This window comes from Gossypium arboreum, chromosome 1, assembly GCF_025698485.1.
Source record: "Gossypium arboreum isolate Shixiya-1 chromosome 1, ASM2569848v2, whole genome shotgun sequence".
NCBI lineage: Eukaryota > Viridiplantae > Streptophyta > Magnoliopsida > Malvales > Malvaceae > Gossypium > Gossypium arboreum.
Genome location: NC_069070.1, coordinates 21,690,079 through 21,708,176, shown reverse-complemented (window position 1 = coordinate 21,708,176; position 18,098 = coordinate 21,690,079). Strand labels below are relative to the sequence as shown.

Genomic DNA, 18,098 nt, shown 5'->3' with positions numbered 1-18,098 from the left:
GAAGACATTAAGATTCATCAATGCTCCAAAGGAGGTGGCTTGATAGTGTGAGGTTGCCTCTGACAATCTCCAACCCCGAGCTAACCTGTCAACACTAAAGAAATGGAAAGGAGGGAGTAAGCTTAAAGCTTAGTAAGTCCATATGAAAATAATAAGCAAATTATCAGCATGATTCCATGGAAATATAATCATAATTACACTTTTACTTATTTTCTGGTCATGCTATTTTCTCGAGTCATAGTTACTAAATTATTTATATCTGGAGCTACGGCACTCCAATTTAATATCGATAAATTTTACCTGAAACTAGACTCAAATATATTTTTACCATAAAATTTCCAGAATTTTTGGTTTAGCCAATAACTAGAGTTTATTCTTTAAAGTTACCCCTATTCTGCTGCTTGACAGCTTCGACCTCTCTTTACTAAAAACCGATTATCTCATAGTACGGGTTTTGATTAATGTTTCCATCTATTTCTCTTAAAAATAGACTCATTAAGGATTTATTCATCTAAATACTAGCCTATAATAATTTTTGAAAATTTTTTAGTGATTTTCCAAATTTGAGACAGGGGAGTCCGAAATCACTCTGACTTTGTCTTACAAAAGTTCAAATATCTCATAGTATAAAACTCTTTTGCTTACAATATTTCCTCTATATGAAACTAGACTCAATAAGCTTTAATCTCATATCTTATTCAGTTCCTATTTCAATTTCCACAATATTTTGGTTGATTTTTAAATTCGCATAGGTCCTGCTGTCCAACACTATTATAGTGCAAATTCATAATAACTAACATAAGTTCATTGTCACATTGATCATGGACTTATCATTTCATGGATCCCTTATTCAATTACACAATGTAAATTAGCATGATATTGCAACAAATTTCATAATTATAGGCATAAGGATGGTTTACCATTCAACCCTTTTTACTTGTTTATCATATATATACACATACATATGCTTCCTCATCACAAGTCATCATTCACCGAAGTATTACTCATGAATTTAAGTACATACCTATGCTCATCGTAGTATATCATATAACCATACCTCTTAACATGCCCTTCTTAGGACTTTCATCACATTCATTACATATCAATACCCGTTTGAACACTTGGAATACTATTGGATACACGGAACCTTGCACATATAGTAACCAATCTAGGTGTAACTACACGGGCTGCTCATAAAAGCTGATAGGTATCCGACTGCTCAAGGATTACCTAGCCACTGGTAGAACACTCAAGATCGTTTCCCAGAACTTAGTCACAGACATCGCATCCACAATGAATTCAGACCACTCAACGAGCTCAGATACTCACATCCATAATGAACTTGGACCACTCAACAAGCTCGGATGCCACATATCTCATGAACTTGGGCCACTCAACAAGTTCAAAATCTCATACATATCATGAACTTGGACCACTCAACAAGCTCGAATAGATTAATTCTTAGCGACATGTCACTTGTATCCTAAACTATTCCTAAGGTTCAAGTGGGATTCTTTCTCACTTGCACATGGCATACTTGCTCGTGGTGTCGTATTTAATGGCCACATGTCATTCAAGCTTACAATAGTACTAATTTCCCTTTCATAGCATCAACCACATATTCATGGGAGAATCAAAACACATTCCATAATAAAAATTTAAGCATTAAACACATGGTACAACATTACATTAATTATGTATACTCACCATAGTAAAAGCTTTCATTTCAATCAATTCATCACAACTAAATTAACATACCAATTTAGATTTTAGCCATAAACAACAATAACATTAACAACTTGCTTATTTCATCATACAAACTTACCTCGGGTTCGGGTACAACTACTTATTTCGAATTAGTCCATAACCTTGTTAAACCTTGTTCTAAGCCCGAATCTTGCTTTCCTTGATCTATAATATCGCATTTAGCTCACTAATTAGTCACTTATTCATATGGGTCCAAAAATCATATCTTAAAATTTTGTATTTTGACCCTTAAACTTTCATATATTTGCACTTTTTCCCCAAGGCTCGTAAAATGATGTTTATTCAATTTTCCCATTCTATAGGCCTAGCCGAACCATTTTCATAACTATAGCAAACTAAAATTTTCATCATAACACCCTTTTATACCATTTTTACAACTTTTACATTTTAGTCCTTTTTAGCTGTTTTCATGAAAAATCACCGAGTAAAAGATGTTTATCAAACTTTAATCTTTCATATTCTACCATTAAACATCAAAATACTAACATGTCATGAATGGGTAAATTTTTCAAACATAAACCCTAGCTAAAACTAATGGTAGAAATGAGTAGATTATGTTCTCGGGACTTCAAAAATGCATAGAATGTTAAAAACGGGGCTCGGGAGTACTTACTATTGAGCTTGAAAGCTTGTAAACCCTAACCATGGCTTCCCCCTTGTTACATTCGACCATGAGGAAGATGGATGAGCAAATTTTTGTTTTTTTTCCCTTTTTAATTCATTTAATTACTAAATGACTAAAATACCCTTAATGCCTTTCTTTGAAATTTTACCTAACCATGTCCATTTTTGTCCAAATTTTTAGAACTTGGTAAAATTACTCTTTAAGGACCTCTAATTAATAATTTAATTCAGTTTCATACTTGAAGCTTCTAGAACTCAAGTTTTACAATTTATTCAATTTAGTCCTTAAAGTCCAATTGAGTACCTTAGACATAAAATTTCTTCATGAAATTTTACACAAGCATATAAACATGTCATAGGCCTTATAATAATCATAAAATAATTATTAATAATTCAGATTTCTGGTCTCAAAATCACTTTTTTGACTAGGCCCTACTTCAGGATGTTATAGAAGAAAAATTGTAAACGAAATTGTGAAGCAATCCATGTTAGGAATTTTCCTTCTCACCTAAACATATAACTATTTTTGCACGTACTCCAAATCTCAATCATCCATCCACCGACAATCATTGTGTCTCCCATTATGGAACCAACCGATTCTGTCTTATCCAAACCAGAATTGAAACCCAACTAATTTTCCAACAACCAATAAAATTTCTAACTATCCTAGTAGAGCCCATCAACTTACTGTTTATTCAATTTTTTCCCTTCTCTTCTCTAAATTCGAAATCTTAAAGAAACTCGAGTGTGAAAATTCCCTCACCCTTAAAGAAAATTTCATCCTCAAAATTTCCTCTCGTGACTAAATTTAAAAGCGGACTTCATGAAATACTCTCTTAGTCCTTCTTATCATAAAGATAGGCGCCTCAACTTTTCCCTGGTTCTGTAACGTTGTTTAGTTTATCACAAATTCACCTTAAACCTGTCCCGCTTCAATGGGAGTTCATCTCTACTCCTTATATGGCGAATAACTACACAAAGACAACCTTACCGTTATCCAAGCAGAGCCTCTGGCTTACACCTTGTGCCAGATTGTGCTCAAAATAAGGCTACTTAGTGAATTCTTATTGTCGAGCATCAAATTGGTCGGTACTCGCCAGAAATATAACTCTGGTGGGTACTCCCACTTTTTTTTATTATTGAGGGGTTTAATAAAAACCCTTACCTTGGTCAACAATTGTCAAAAGTAAATTTGAAGACCTAAACAATTTATTACTTTTTGAACACAAAGCTTCCCTTGGATATTTTGTTATTTAAATCGAGACACAAGGGTAGGAAATCCTTCCATCCAAAATCATTTTTCCCCCAAATTCCTTATTGTTTAAGTTTCTTTCTAGACTCTAAGTCTCATTTCTCCCATTCATTTCTTCTTCCTCTGATTTTCCTCATCAGAGTTATTCTTTCTTTGTGAGCCTTTCCAAATTTCTAGGTAATCCTTCATTTTACTGTCTTACTTCTATATCAGTATGTCCAAAATTGTACCAACGTTAGAAAGGATGGCCAAAGGTTCTCAGCCTGAGAGTTAGAGGGGTCACCAGAAAAGTTCTATGGTTTTAAATGATAATAATCTACAGTCCCAATAGACTAATACTTCAGTTAGAATGCCATTGTATAGATGCCTAACTACTCAGGAGAAGATGGTAAGCTACTTGGCGCCTGTGGTATTCAGTTGTTGAACTTTGCATAACACTTCGAGATCGTTGTTGGGAAGAGACATTTAAGTGATTCCAGCTACGGCCTGATACTACCCTTTTACCTATTAGAAGCTGGCTTCCACTTTCCTTTACACCTTTTCTTCTATACAACCCTTGAAAAATATAAGATTGCTCCAGGGCAGTTGACTGGTCTATCCTAGTGGACCTTGGTGGTGTACTTCCTGAACTACAGTAGTCAGAATGAGCCATCCATGCTCAGCGTCATCCAACACTTCTATTGTTTAAAGGTCATAACTTAAGGGCCCTCAGCTATGATGGTTTACTTTCATGTTCGCGAAGTTCGCGAACCCATACTTAAGGATTGGGCTCCAAATCTTCACTTGGATCACAACAAATTAATTTTGTTGAAAAGGAAACTCACCAGCGGCTTCAGTTTTCCCACAAGATGGTCAATTCCTAAGGATTTTACTTACCTCCAGGCTCAAGCCCTAGATACTGAGATCATGGTAATAGAAGTTGAGAGGTTAAAACTTGGGCACACTGTAACACCCTGCAAACAGGCATAGAAGTTATGGCATCTCAAGTGAAGTGATCGCCAGTGTATCGATGAATTGGTGTTCGCCACAGAGTGTGCGAGCAAGGTGTTGGCTAGAAAAGTAACAGTATTCTCCAAAAGTTATGGTAAAGGGGTTCACCAGTTTCTTTGTGAGGTAAGTTCGCTAGTGTGTTGGCAAATCAGGGTTCACAGATCAAAGATACGGGCAAACTTAAATTAGGATAAAATTATATAGTGTATCTAGGAATATTTTACATGCAAGTAAAAACTTTCCTAAGCCAATTAGGGTATCCTAAGACTTTCAAGACTCCTAGGTCTACAAATAAGACCCTTAATTTTTGTGAATTCTTCACTGAATATTTTGTTGTTAAAGTACTTGTTCTTAGTTCAGTACGTATCTATCAAGATAAGTCTTTTTCTTGTTGGGTGTGATTGTCTTGGTTTGCATTGGATGAATTATGTATGTTTTGTTTTGTCTAAGCAATATATCTGTGTTTTGTTTCGAACCACCCAGACCGTCTACCAACAAGGATAAGGGAAAAGTTAAAATTGTTTAATGATTTTCATTTTCTAATGAGTGATCGGGATCTATTATGATTATGTTCTTTGCTAAGCTTTTAAAAGTGTGAGTAGTTCAGAATTATTTGGAATATGGTAATTGCTATGATTTTTAGTTTAACTAAATATGTTTTTTAAGAATTATGTTTTCAAAACAGTTTAATGGTAAGTTACTGAAAAGCTATGTTTTAAACTGCGATACTCTATTTTCAATTACGATGTGAAAATATGATATTAGCACAGTTTGTGTATACTCCTAAGGAAGCTAAGGCTTTCAAAGAATGTTTTAAGAATGTTTTTATAATTTTGTATCAGCAAAACTCCTCTGTGAGCTAAGGATAAGTTGTGTATTAGCAAAGCTCTCCACATGAGCTTAAGTGATGAAGTTGTGTATCAGTGGAGCTTCCTGTGTGAGCTTAAGTGAAAGTGCTCTTCAGTGAGCCCATCTCTATGCGAGCTACGTTGGATCATGTCCACCAAGACAAAGTGACAAACCAATCTTGCGACCTAAGACAGACTTTATTCATAAGTGAGAACTAGTCTTGTGAGCTAAGGCAGACTTTGTTCTAAGAAAATGGTTTCTAAAAAAGTACGAGCTAGCTTTCCAATTTAAAGGTGAACCCAGACTATGGTTTTTAAAGGCTTTGTTAAGAAAAAATAGGCTCGTGAAGCAAACCTTGCCAAGGACATTTTAAGAAAAAATAGTGAGTTTTTGGAAACACAAAAATTTATATACTTTTTCATACCCTTTTTAACTTAAAACCAGGCTATTCCGGTTAAATTCTTGTCGAAAAATAATTAAATATTATAAAATAACTAAATTATGTTAAAAATATGAAAAATATGAATTTTAATTAATTTCATAGTTAATTTTGATTAAATTTGGTTATTTTTGACAGAATTACACAATTGGAGAAAAAGGGCCCGGTGAACACTGCGAGAAGAACAAAATCGAGAGTAATTTGAAGTATCGAGGCCAATTAATTTCCAGCCCAAGGTGGTCCAAAAATTTGTATTAATTCATAATTAAATTAATTTAAATTTATTTCCTATTTAATTTAGGTTAAATGAATTAATTTTAATTAATTATGAAGAAAGGGCCTAGTGAACTGCACTGGTTGAACCGAATGGAGTGAGCCGAACCAGCCACTAATTGGGCTGACCAGAACTGTCCATTGGCTGACCAAAATCAAAAAATTAGCTGATAAAATATGCTTGCAAAAAGGCCCTTGAAAAACCTCCATATTACGTTCAAACCCCATCTTTATTTTAGGCTTTGTAGATTTGCCCCAGCCTATTTTTAGCAAGGTTGAAAGCTTCAACCTTGCCATGTGTGTGGCCAGCCATGGGAGGGCTCTCTTGGCTGATGAATTTTATGTTTTTAGCAGCCCCCTTCAGCTATAAAATCCACCCTATGCTACCCATTTCAAAGCATCCCTCAACATCCCTCATTCCCCAACATTCTCTCATCCTCTTTTCACTTCTCTCAAAGTTTCCTCTCCATTTTTCATCCCATTTTCCCTTCCTCTTGTACCGATTTCCTCTCTTGAGAAAGAGGTGTTCTTCAGCCATCTTGGGCAGCAATCAATGACTCATAGAAGCCTTGCTCGGCGAAGACAACGGAGACTAAGAACGGAGCAACAGTCAAGCTGCAGAGAAATACTGGATTTGCTTTCTGTTCCCTTTCTTTTTAATTTCTGTTGTTTTTATGATGAACATATCTATGAAAAATATTGTTGTTGAAATGGTTATTTTAATCAATTTAGCTTTAATTTAATTCGTGTTGGGTTGATTATATTTTGCCTACTTGAATTATTAAATTAGTGTTTATGCTGTTATAGGCCTCAGTGAAATGCTTGATTAAGTAAAATCATGCTTAGGTTATCTGGCATTATAATTGTTTAGATAACTAAAGAATTAATTGTTTAAACGGATTGAAATTGCAATTAATGGACTCAGTACTTAATCAATGCATGTTTAACTGAAAATTAAATCAGCATTATATTTGGTGATACATATGCCTTGCATAACTTGCAAGATTGTTGTGATTAAATTGTTTCAAGGTATGGCTACTTTGTTACTTCACATGATCTTTTACATGTTTATTAAGTTGAATTAATCGGTTGAATCGACATAGGAATATGCGAGAGATAATTTAATTCAATAAGTATGTATGTACGATAGCATGTTTACTTTATTAAATCTGTTTAGTTGGTTGAATTGGCATAGGGATATGTTCAAGAGATAAATGGAATTCTTTTAATTAGTAAATATGTTCATAAGTTAGCAAGTTACTGGGTTGCCGTGAATTTATTCATAACAGCATAAGCACGAATTTATTATTTCTAAGTTAAATAGGTATAATTAATCCAACACAATTATATCATCTTGATTAAATCTTAATTGAAATCGTGCACTAGAACTCTTTTATTTTATTTAAATTATTTGCTTAGTTTTAAAATCTTAGTTTATAAATCACTCTTTTCAAACCAAAATTATTTTTACCTCACCAAAGTGTTTTAATTAATTTCATAAATATTGCTTTTTATAGTCCCTATGGGTACGATAACTCGACATTTACTTGTCACTTTATTACTTGTTACGATTGTGTACACTTGCACATTTCCACCGTTCCAAGTCTTCAAACTGATTTCAAAAATATATGTTTTCTGAAAAAAAGGGTGAATTGGGTCTCGCAACCTTGCCTGCGAATCTAGCACACAAAACATTTTCAAACTATGTTTTTCCACTGCTTTCAATTATTGTTTTAACACATATTCCAAGAATTCTAATTAGTCACTGAGTTATTAATGAACTCACCACTCTTCCCTTACTCCTTATGTAAGTAGGTCACGAATGGCATAGGTGAGGTTGATGATAGGCAAGGACGTTCCTAGCAGATATTGGCGAACCTAGATTAACAGCAATGGGATTTCTGTTATGGGTTTTACATATGTTTATGATTTTGTGACTCTGACAATTTGATTCAAAAATTGATTATTTTATTTTGTTTAGTTTTCTTGTTTATATGAACCATGTTTTAAGTACTTAATAAATCATAAATAAAATGTTATTTATGCATGAGATTATTGTATTTGTATATGCTTAAGTTAGAGTTCCAATTTAAGTTTATTTCATACTTTGTATGTTTTGTGCTATATTTACATGCAAAACCTTGTAATGATTACTAAATCTATATGCGTGCCCCTAACTCAGCGAACCCAATGATGCATGCTACCTCGCGTATGTATTGTGACCCTTGATTACATGTGTAGCCCTGTAGTGTTTGTCTTATTACTTGTGAACCATTAGTAAAATATGCAAACCCATAAGTGTGTGAACGTGTGTATTTGCATGAACCCTACTAAAGTTTAATAGCCTTGCATACATAATCCTTTTAAACTCCAAAGCTTGTTTATTTGTAAAATCATAATATTCCTGTAAAGTGATGATTTTATGACCCTTAGTTTTATGTGAAACTCATACCTTAAGAACTATGCAAACCCTTATGCCATGTGTTATAATAAGCTATGAACTCATATGTTCTTTGTTATACGAAATATGATGACGTTTGAGAAAAGTCTAATTTATACTGAGAAGTCTTCAGTATATTGTTTTGAGACATATGAACTTGCTTATGATGTTTATGTAGCTTGCATGTTTGCTTTCTGTTTCTAATGGTGTGTTTTGAGTTAGTACAACTTTTGGTAAGACATAAGTGGTGTGTTGGAGGTTAGGTTGGGAGTTTATGGAAAGTCACTTCAGTGGCCAATGTAGCTCGCCAAATTCACGTTGAAACATTTAGGTTGGGTTTGGGGTGTTACATGCACTCTGGAGTTAAGAAGGCTCCTCATAGTCAGGAACATTTTTCTCTTCTATTTAGAAGGAATAAGCCCAAATGATTGGTGGACAATAGATCTCTATATTTTTCTCTTCTATTTAGAAGGAAGAAGCCCAAATGATTGGTGGGCAATAGATCTCTATCTTGGCATGAGCCCCAAGATGGTGCAGTCGACCGAAGAAGCATAGCCATTTGAGACCGATAAATGAGTTAGCCTAGGTGCTTATTGGAAGAATGAGGGAGCCCCTAAATTTTTTTTTACATCATTTGCATTATTCCTCCTTGCCACTTGTTTTCCTCAACTTCGAGAATCATGAGTGAGTCATCGGGTAGAAACTTAGTTGAGAATGTTACTGAGCCCGCTGTTCATACTACAGGTCCTACTCCTCCTTTAATCTTATCATCACTTTCGTAACTCAGATCCTAGGATGTATATTCGTTGATAGAGAGTGCATAACAGGCCATGGATGTGGCTGACTCTAGAGCACGAGCTGCAGTAATAATCGCAAGAGGCTGAGAGTTGAAAGAGGTTCCTCTAACACCAGAGAGAGAAACATCAATAAGTTAACCTGCCACAAGCTTTGCAAGCAGCCAATCATTCTTGAAAGTGAATCCCCTACTCTACCTCCACCCATCCTTAGGCTTCCTGCTAGCTCTGTCAATGTAACAAACCTCTTCATGGCTTCTTTGGTACCACTCCCCATAGGTTCAGATTTGAACACTCCTCACCAAAGCACCCTCTACTGCACCCCTTTATCCTCCGAGGTCCTAACCTTTTTCTCCTAGAACAAGCATATAAGTGTGAGGTAATACCCTTTTTCTCCTTTTGCTATCAAACAAATACAAGACGGGGAGTTGTCCCAAGAGTTAGAGGATTTAATTTATCCTTCCTCTCCCTCTCCCTCCATTAGCATTCACAAACCTACTCATATCTAACTGGCAAGTTCTTTCTCTATGTTGGCAATGAAATGTGGCCCCGCAACTTAGGCCCTTCAAAAGGCTTATGCTGAAACTGAAGTCAAGAAATAGAGTCTAAGAGGGCCCTTCTCTTTGGCAACCAATCTCTTAACCAACTCCACTGATCATATGAAGCCTATGTCTACCAAACTTGTGAGATATTTGACCACCTATAAGCAAGTTATCATTTGTAATAAAAGTAACACACCAAAAATATAAGAAATTAAAATGATGGTGTCTGCAAGTGCACGAGTCAAATTGTAATATAGTATAGTTTACAACGGAACACTTGGAAGTTTTTTGAGGATCGTACCTAAGGGAGGATGGAATAAATCTATAAAAACATTTTTATAATAATAAGTCTAAATAATAATTAATTCCTATATTACGCCAAATCATAAAATAGAGTAATAAGATAATTAAAATAATTAAAATAAAGAAACAAGAAAAATGAAAAGCGACTAAAATCAATAAACCAATTAAGAAGATTAACTCATTTCAGGGATTGTAATTAACTTTAGATTAGGGTTTTAGGGTGTATTAGCTACCTATTAACCAATCATTACCTCTTAGCCTCTAACTAATTAATCAATTGTTTGGTACTCGCTTATCTCCCGACCTCACTTTCTCAACCAGGATAAACTACTATTTACTCGATTTAACTTATCTCTCAATCTCGTCTAACCTATGATAACTTCTTAGGGCTATCAAGCCTAAGGTTTAAAAACACGTAATTAATAAAAACTAACCCTCTCGAGAAACTCTAAATCCTTCATTAATCACATCCCCATCCACTCATTAATCTCCCCTAAAGGATTTAACCACTCATATTATTCATATTCTCTAACTTAATTGAATAAATCATGTAAAGAACATGATTGGATCAGAAGAGAAATGAGATTAAAATAGTCATAGATTGATACCAAATGGAGAATGGAGTAGTAAATCAATTGATCGGAATAATAAAATATGTCGATTACAAAGAAGAAAGAAACTGAATACTTTAATAATATAAAAGAACTCTTAGATCGAAACTAATTCCAAGAGGGAAAAAAATAATATAGAAAAGATGAAAGAAAACTAATCTAATCCTACTCCTAAACTATTAGGGTTTTTTATTGTGTCTAAGATGACTTAGTTACATCAAACCCCTACGGTCTTATTTATAGGAGTGTTGGTAGCCCAAATTAGGTCTTCGACACGTCTTGGGACTTTGTATAAAATAGATTATGCAGAAGAAACTAGCCTTGATATTCTTGGGTAGCATGTAGCACCCCAAACCCGGCCCAGAAGTTATGGCCGGATCCGGCATGCCACATCAAAAACGTAAAAAACAATTTCATTCTAAGTCCAAAAAATCGTACTTGATGTTCAAAAGATTAATTCATTAAGGGTTAAAGTGAATGGAAGTCATGCACCGGTAGGAAACCGGAAAGAAGTGGTGAGTCCATCGGACCGCTTAATACCAAGCTCCTTCGGATCCAATCCTAGACATGCATACCGCCATTGCCACACCTTAACGTCATGGATATTTCTAGGAAACCGATTTGATTAAGTCATTTTAGGAAAAGTGATTAATTTTGGAAAATACTTTCATTGCGGAAGCTTTGCTTGTTGTCGTGTTATTTTGAAATCAATTGTTGTTTTTGAAAACGCGCCCTAAAGCTATCCAATTTCAACAGTTAAAATAAGTAATACCTATCTTAGTAATACATATTAAAACCATCAAAAATAATTAAGCGGCCTTATTACATTTAAAAACCCAAAACTTCAAACGTAAATAAAAGGATGTCCAGTTCACCAGAAGAAAATCAAACTTTCAGAACGGGTGGCCACTCCAAATTCCCTCACAGCTCCAAGCCCACTATGGTTGGGGATTTCCTGCGTGGATGAAAATAAATGGGGTGAGTTTGGGGAAACTCAGTGTATAAGGAAAACCCATTCAAAGCCCAAGTCAGCTCAAGCCTATTGGGCCTAAGCCCATCATGAAAAATGAAACAACAACCATTTCCTTCATTTTAATTCATGACCAAATGCTCACAACACAACCAAAAATCAAAATATACTTCAAGAGTTAAGGTAGAATTAAGAAGAACTCATGAACCTCAAAATAGAAGCAAGGTACCAAGAACTTACCTTCAATTTTCCTCCTCCTAATGACCGAATACTCAAGAGCTTTCTCCTCCCCTTTCTCTTCTCTAACTTTCAGCTATGATGAACAAAGATGGACAAAACTTTGTTCTTTTCACCCCTTTTTCTTTTAATAAAATTTCATATTTCATCCATTTAATTCTTTAATACAAAAGACATGAAATTATTATCATGAAACATTTACCTACCCCATTATCATGAAACATTTACCTAACCTATTATCATGGAACATTTACATAACCTTTTATCAATTTGTATCAATTTGTACCATAAATTATGGATATCAAGTGTACATTTCGTCTACAACTACATGATGGCTGGCCACTTCATGTAAAATGGGAGGTTTGTCATGCAAATCCTCATATTTTGCACTCCTATTTATTTGGCCACTTCAATTTAATCTATAGCATTTTCAAACATTTTCACATAGGTCCTATTTCATAATTTCACCCCCTTTTTCTTATGGAACAAAAATTAACTAAAATTGTCGGGTTCTATCTTAAGTTTGGGCTTTCTAGAGGCCCACTAACATAATTAAACCTATGCCAACATTCACAGGATTCCCGAAAATTGGGGCGTTACATAGCAAGTCGTGTAATAGCCCGTTTATGGGTTAAATAGGAATAGTGGTTTTGGTACCACAAATCCGAAGTAAAAATATTTATCTTATTGTTATTTTAAGGTCTACAGCATGATAGAATAATTGTGTGAAAATTTCGTTAAGAAATTTTATCGATTGAGTACTCAATTTGACTAGAAGGACTAAATTGCAATAGTTGCAAAACTTGAATTCTATAGATTAAAGATGTCTAATTACTAAGAAATTTTAATTGCAAGTCCTTATGTGGTAATTAGACCATTGTTTAAATTGGTGGACAAACATGGACATGGTTAGGTGAAATTTTAAAGTTATACATTAAGGGTATTTTAGTAATTTGGTAAATAAAGACAAAATTAACTAAAATAAAAGTGTCCATCTTCTTCAATTTCATCCCCCATAGCTGAAAATTTCAAGGAGACCATAGCTAGGGTCTGGCAAACTTTCAAGCTCTATTGTAAGTCCGTTCTTGTTTGTTTTTAAAGATTTCTATATTTTTGAGGTCGTGGTAACTTGATCTAGCTATTTCAAGGACTAATTTGAGAGAAAGTTAAAGTATAAAATTTTACCCATGTTGAATATGTTTATATTTTGATGTTTGATGGTAGAAAATGCATGTTAGTTAAAAAACATTTGTAAAGTGATTTTCGGTAAAAATGTCAAATAGGGACTTATTTGTAAAAGGTTATAAAATGTATGAAAAAATGTGAATAAATGAAAATTTTGGGCTATTATGAGTAAGGGTAAGGTTCAACTAGGCTTGGGTTGAGAAGAAATTGATAGAAATTCATTTTACGAGCCTAGGGACTAATTTGTAAAATGATGAAATGTTAGGGGTAAAAATGTATTTTTTCCATAATGTGTTTTTGGACTATATTGAATATTGTGATGATTAAATAAGTTAAATTTGACATTATAGATCAAGAAAAATGAAGTTCAGATCTATATCGGGGGAAAAATAAAATAATTGACGAATAGATTCTTTTGTTGTTTTTGCATCCGAGGTAAGTTCTTATGTAAATAAGCTTTATTATAATTGTATTTTAAATGTTTTAATTTTTGTATACATTGTGTAAACGACTCTACGAACACGTTCGACGACATTTTGGCAAGCGAGAAATCCTAATTGAACCTTAGGAATAGATTCAAATACAAGTGACATGTCACTAGGGTATTATGTTATGTGATCCGGGTGCTAGTTCTGTACGTCCTACCAGTGGTTGAGTATACCGGCATATGTTGCAGTTACTTGACAGCTTGTCTGAGCAGCACTATGTAGCTACGTCTTGACTGACAGCTTGTGTGAGCAGGCCTGTTGATGGTTCGAAAGCAAGCATATATGTGTTATGAGATAGAGGTAGCAATGGCTACATATGTGACACCTTGTGCAAGGTTTCCCAAGTATCCAATATTATTATTCTGAGTGGTTCATTAAGCATGCCAATGATGAGAATAAGTATGAAATTATTACGAGATGGTATAGGTATGTACATGAAGCTTATGATTATTAAATTCGTGAAATGATGCTTTCAAGGTAAGTTTATCGTGGAATGAATTATGGTAAATTACGTTATCTTATATTATATTACTTGAATGTAAAATGCATGGTAAGATTTGCTTATTTCTTTCATACAAGCTTACTAAGCTATATAGCTTACTCCATTTTATTTTTCTGTGTTTTATAGTGTTACCAAGCTAGCTCGGATTGGAGATCATCGGAGATCGCATCACACTATCAAACTGTCATTTTGGGTATCAATGATTTTAAACATTTTGAGTATATGGCATGTATAGGGACTTGGTCATTTTGGGTAAATGTGTCATTACGAATTTGGCCAAATGTGTTGGCTTATATTTGTTTAAGTTGATTTGGTATTTAGCAATGTAATTGGCTTATTTTGACTAAAATGGTTGCATGCCTATTTATATAAGTATACGTGCCAATGCATTTTGTTTGTGTATTTTGTAATGGTTCGCTATATGTTTATTTATGGCTATATAGCTTTGTTGTTGAATGATTGAGTTTGGTTCATTGGTATGCTAGAATGTGAGTGGTATGATTAGTTTGGCAAAATATGATGTTGTAAGTATGTTAGGTATTGAAATGACATGTTTTAGCCTTGATTGTGGATGTTTTGGTTGTCTAAGTATGCTATGATTTGTTCCATTTGATGTTGTGTATGTATGTGCAAATGTGGGTGGCAAATTGGCTTAGTAGAAAGCCTTTATTTTTGTCCACACGGATAGACACACGGGTATGTGTCTGGGCCGTGTGTGACACACAACCTGCCCCATAGGCATGTGTTTTGGCTTTGTGTCCCCTAGACATTAATTTTGAGAAACAGAATGCTCATAATTGAACACATAGGCAGAGACACAGGCATGTGTCTCAGCCATGTGAGGGACATGGCCCTAAACATGGGTGTGTGTCCTGGCCGTGTGAAGTCTGCACCTATTTTATGAAAATTAATTAATACACGACCTAGCACATGAGTCTGTGGCTTGGTCGTGTGACTTCAATTTGTTCATGCCTTTCAAAACAAAGAGTTACACTAGTTAGGGACACGGGTATGTCCCAAACCCCACAGGCGTGTGACCCCTGTACATGACAAAAATCTTTTAAGTTTTGTAAAAATTTCCTAAGTTCTCGGTTTAATCCCAGACCATTTCCAATGCATGGTTTGGGCCTCGTATGCTCGTACTAGGGACTTTATGACTAAAAACAAATGGTTTTAATTTGGTCGAGATTTATGACTCAAAATTGTATGATTGTTGTGATGTAAGTCCGGTAATGCCTCATAACCCTATTCTAGTATCAAAGATCACTCGCCCTTTGCTCCCACATTAATTGGGCCTATAAATATTTGATGCGGGTTAAATACCCCCACACTTATGTCTTTTCTTGTCATTAAGCAAACTAAGCAAAAGAAAATAAAAATTGAAAATAAACTAAACTGAAAATAAGAAAGAAACATGCAAACAAAAGAAAATGTACTTGAGCTAGCTTGATAAAGGAAATTGGATTAAAATATATTAACAAGACAATGTAAATAAATATATAACTCTAGAGTGATATACAATTGACTCACAATTTCTAAATCTAGACGAGTTAGTTCGATAAAAAAGTGAACAAATAAAAGAATGTTAAGTATAGGTTTCCATCAAAACATACATACAAATATACATGTATGTTTAGATTAATATAAGTGGTAAAAACATCAAAACTTGGCAAATTTTATCCACATAAGGTACTACCTAAGTTACATAGGACTTTTTGGCTTGTAACGTGCTGTGATTTAGGTTGGTTTGGAAATCAAATAATAGGCGTGATAGAACGGTTAAGCACGAAAGCAGTTTGGCACATGATATTGTCCCCGATACCCCAAGAGCATACATGTAGCTCACCACCCTATATTCACTTCTCTCACCTTCCTTATTTCTCCATTTACTAAAGCCTAGTATAGTATTCATGAGTACAGTCATTCGAGCTCATAAATTTTTTTTGACAAAGGTGAGTGCACTTTTTTTCCAACTCACTTCTTTTCTTTTGTAGCTGTAATAGCCCAAATTTACCCGGGCCCATAAAATAAATAAATAAAAAACAAAAACAAAAAATTATTAAAAAAATCCATTTACAGTCCATTTACAAAACCCAAAACTCGTTTAGCCCAAAATCCATTAACGCTATACCCGGTTACACCCAAGCCCGTACTGTAGCCCAGATACCCAAATGCTGCCCAAAATTTGTTAAACCCAAAATACACAGGGCCCAAGCGGCCCAATTCGTTAACAGAAGACAGAAAGCCTAGGGTTTTCTAAAACCCTAAGCGCCGCAAGCACCCCAACCGTCACGTTGTTTCATCTCGCATTGACGCCGTGACTCTGGCCTCGTTTTACTCCGTAATCGGCGTGCCAATCCCGCCACCGATAGATATGCATCATCAGCACATGATCGTCGCTGGATATCTCGTCATCACCTGCAAAAGAAGGAAAGAACCATAGGAGCAAAAGAGGCAAACTTAGAAAGAAATCAAAAGATTCTTTCCCTAAAAATGTAACCGAGGGTTATAAAAACCCCTTTCTTTTAATTTGTAAGACACGATTTTTTCAGTGGAATATACAAACAGTTTATACACACATATAAAAAAAGAAACATCAACAGATTATCGAAGAGCACAGAGGTGATTATTTCATTTTTTTTCTTCTTCATTACAAATACATACTGGTATCATAAAAATAGAAAGAAGGGGACGTACCGTTTTGATCTACATTGGAACAGGAAGCTTTCCAGCTTCCGGCCGCCGTACGTAGCGACGTTGACAGTGGCGCGTGAGCGCGTGCAAACCTCTGAACGGAGGACCGATAGAACTCTGAGAACTCCTCCCCAACCCTCCTTCAGAGGGTTTCTTTTTTTTTTTTAAATCAGATTTCAAAATGATTTTAAAGTTGAAATTTGGCTTATATAGCCTTATGAAAATGGTGCCATTTTACTTAAAACAAATAGCTTCAAAACGACGTTGTTTCAGAGCCCAGGATCCACGTGTTGACCCGTGACCCAGATAGGATCCGCGTGTTTTCGTTTAAAGGGCAAATTACTCGATCGATCCTTCTGAATTTTTTAAATTTACAATTCTATTTTATTTTTATTTTAAATTGACCCCAATCTTTTACGATTAATTCAATCTAGTCCTAATGGTTATTAAAGCCTATTTTGGGAACGACATCGTTTTGGGATTAGGGCTAATTGCCCAGTGAGTCCCTCTAAATTTAACGCACATTTCAATTAGGCCCAAAATTTTTCATTTATTTGTAATTAACCCTAATTTTTAAATTAAATTTTAATCTTTTTATATAAATTCAATTTATTTTTTAAATACTATATATTTTTATAAACATTAGTTATATATAAAAATATATATAGTATTTATCTTTGTATATTATTTATTATATTATTATACATTATTATATATTATATTACATACATTTTACTATATATATTATTTTATATATTATCTATCATATTGTTCATATCATTATATATTTTGTTTATAAATTTTATTATATGTTACATATTTTACCACGTATTATTCCTTACATTACTTTTATTTTATTATAAAATATACATTGTTTTATTACTCATTAATTACATATGTTTTTTTAAATTTTTATTATTAAATAAATATGTGTAATATCAATATTTAGCACATTGTTTTTAATATATTAAGTTATTATATCCTATAGTTTATATATATTAAACATTTTAAAAAAAAGGTTCTCCTTTATCATTCTTATATTATTCTAAATATTTTTAAATATCTTTATTTTTATTTTATTTGATTTATATTTTATATGTTTATAATTTGTTTATTTATTTTTTTAGTATTGTTTTAG

The 18,098-nt window shown here is 34.0% G+C and overlaps 1 long non-coding RNA gene across 1 annotated transcript in view; it reads right to left on the bottom strand.

Moving 5' to 3' along the window:
* LOC128295127 (uncharacterized) overlaps positions 1–12,240 on the bottom strand; it is a 47,419-nt gene extending 35,179 nt beyond the window's left edge. Inside the window, exons 1-2 of the long non-coding RNA XR_008285454.1 lie at positions 12,095–12,240; positions 11,760–11,839 (exon numbers count right to left, since the gene is read on the bottom strand). This is a non-coding gene — a long non-coding RNA (uncharacterized LOC128295127). The remainder of the gene's footprint in view (positions 1–11,759; positions 11,840–12,094) is intronic.
* Between the last annotated feature and the right edge of the window lie 5,858 nt (positions 12,241–18,098).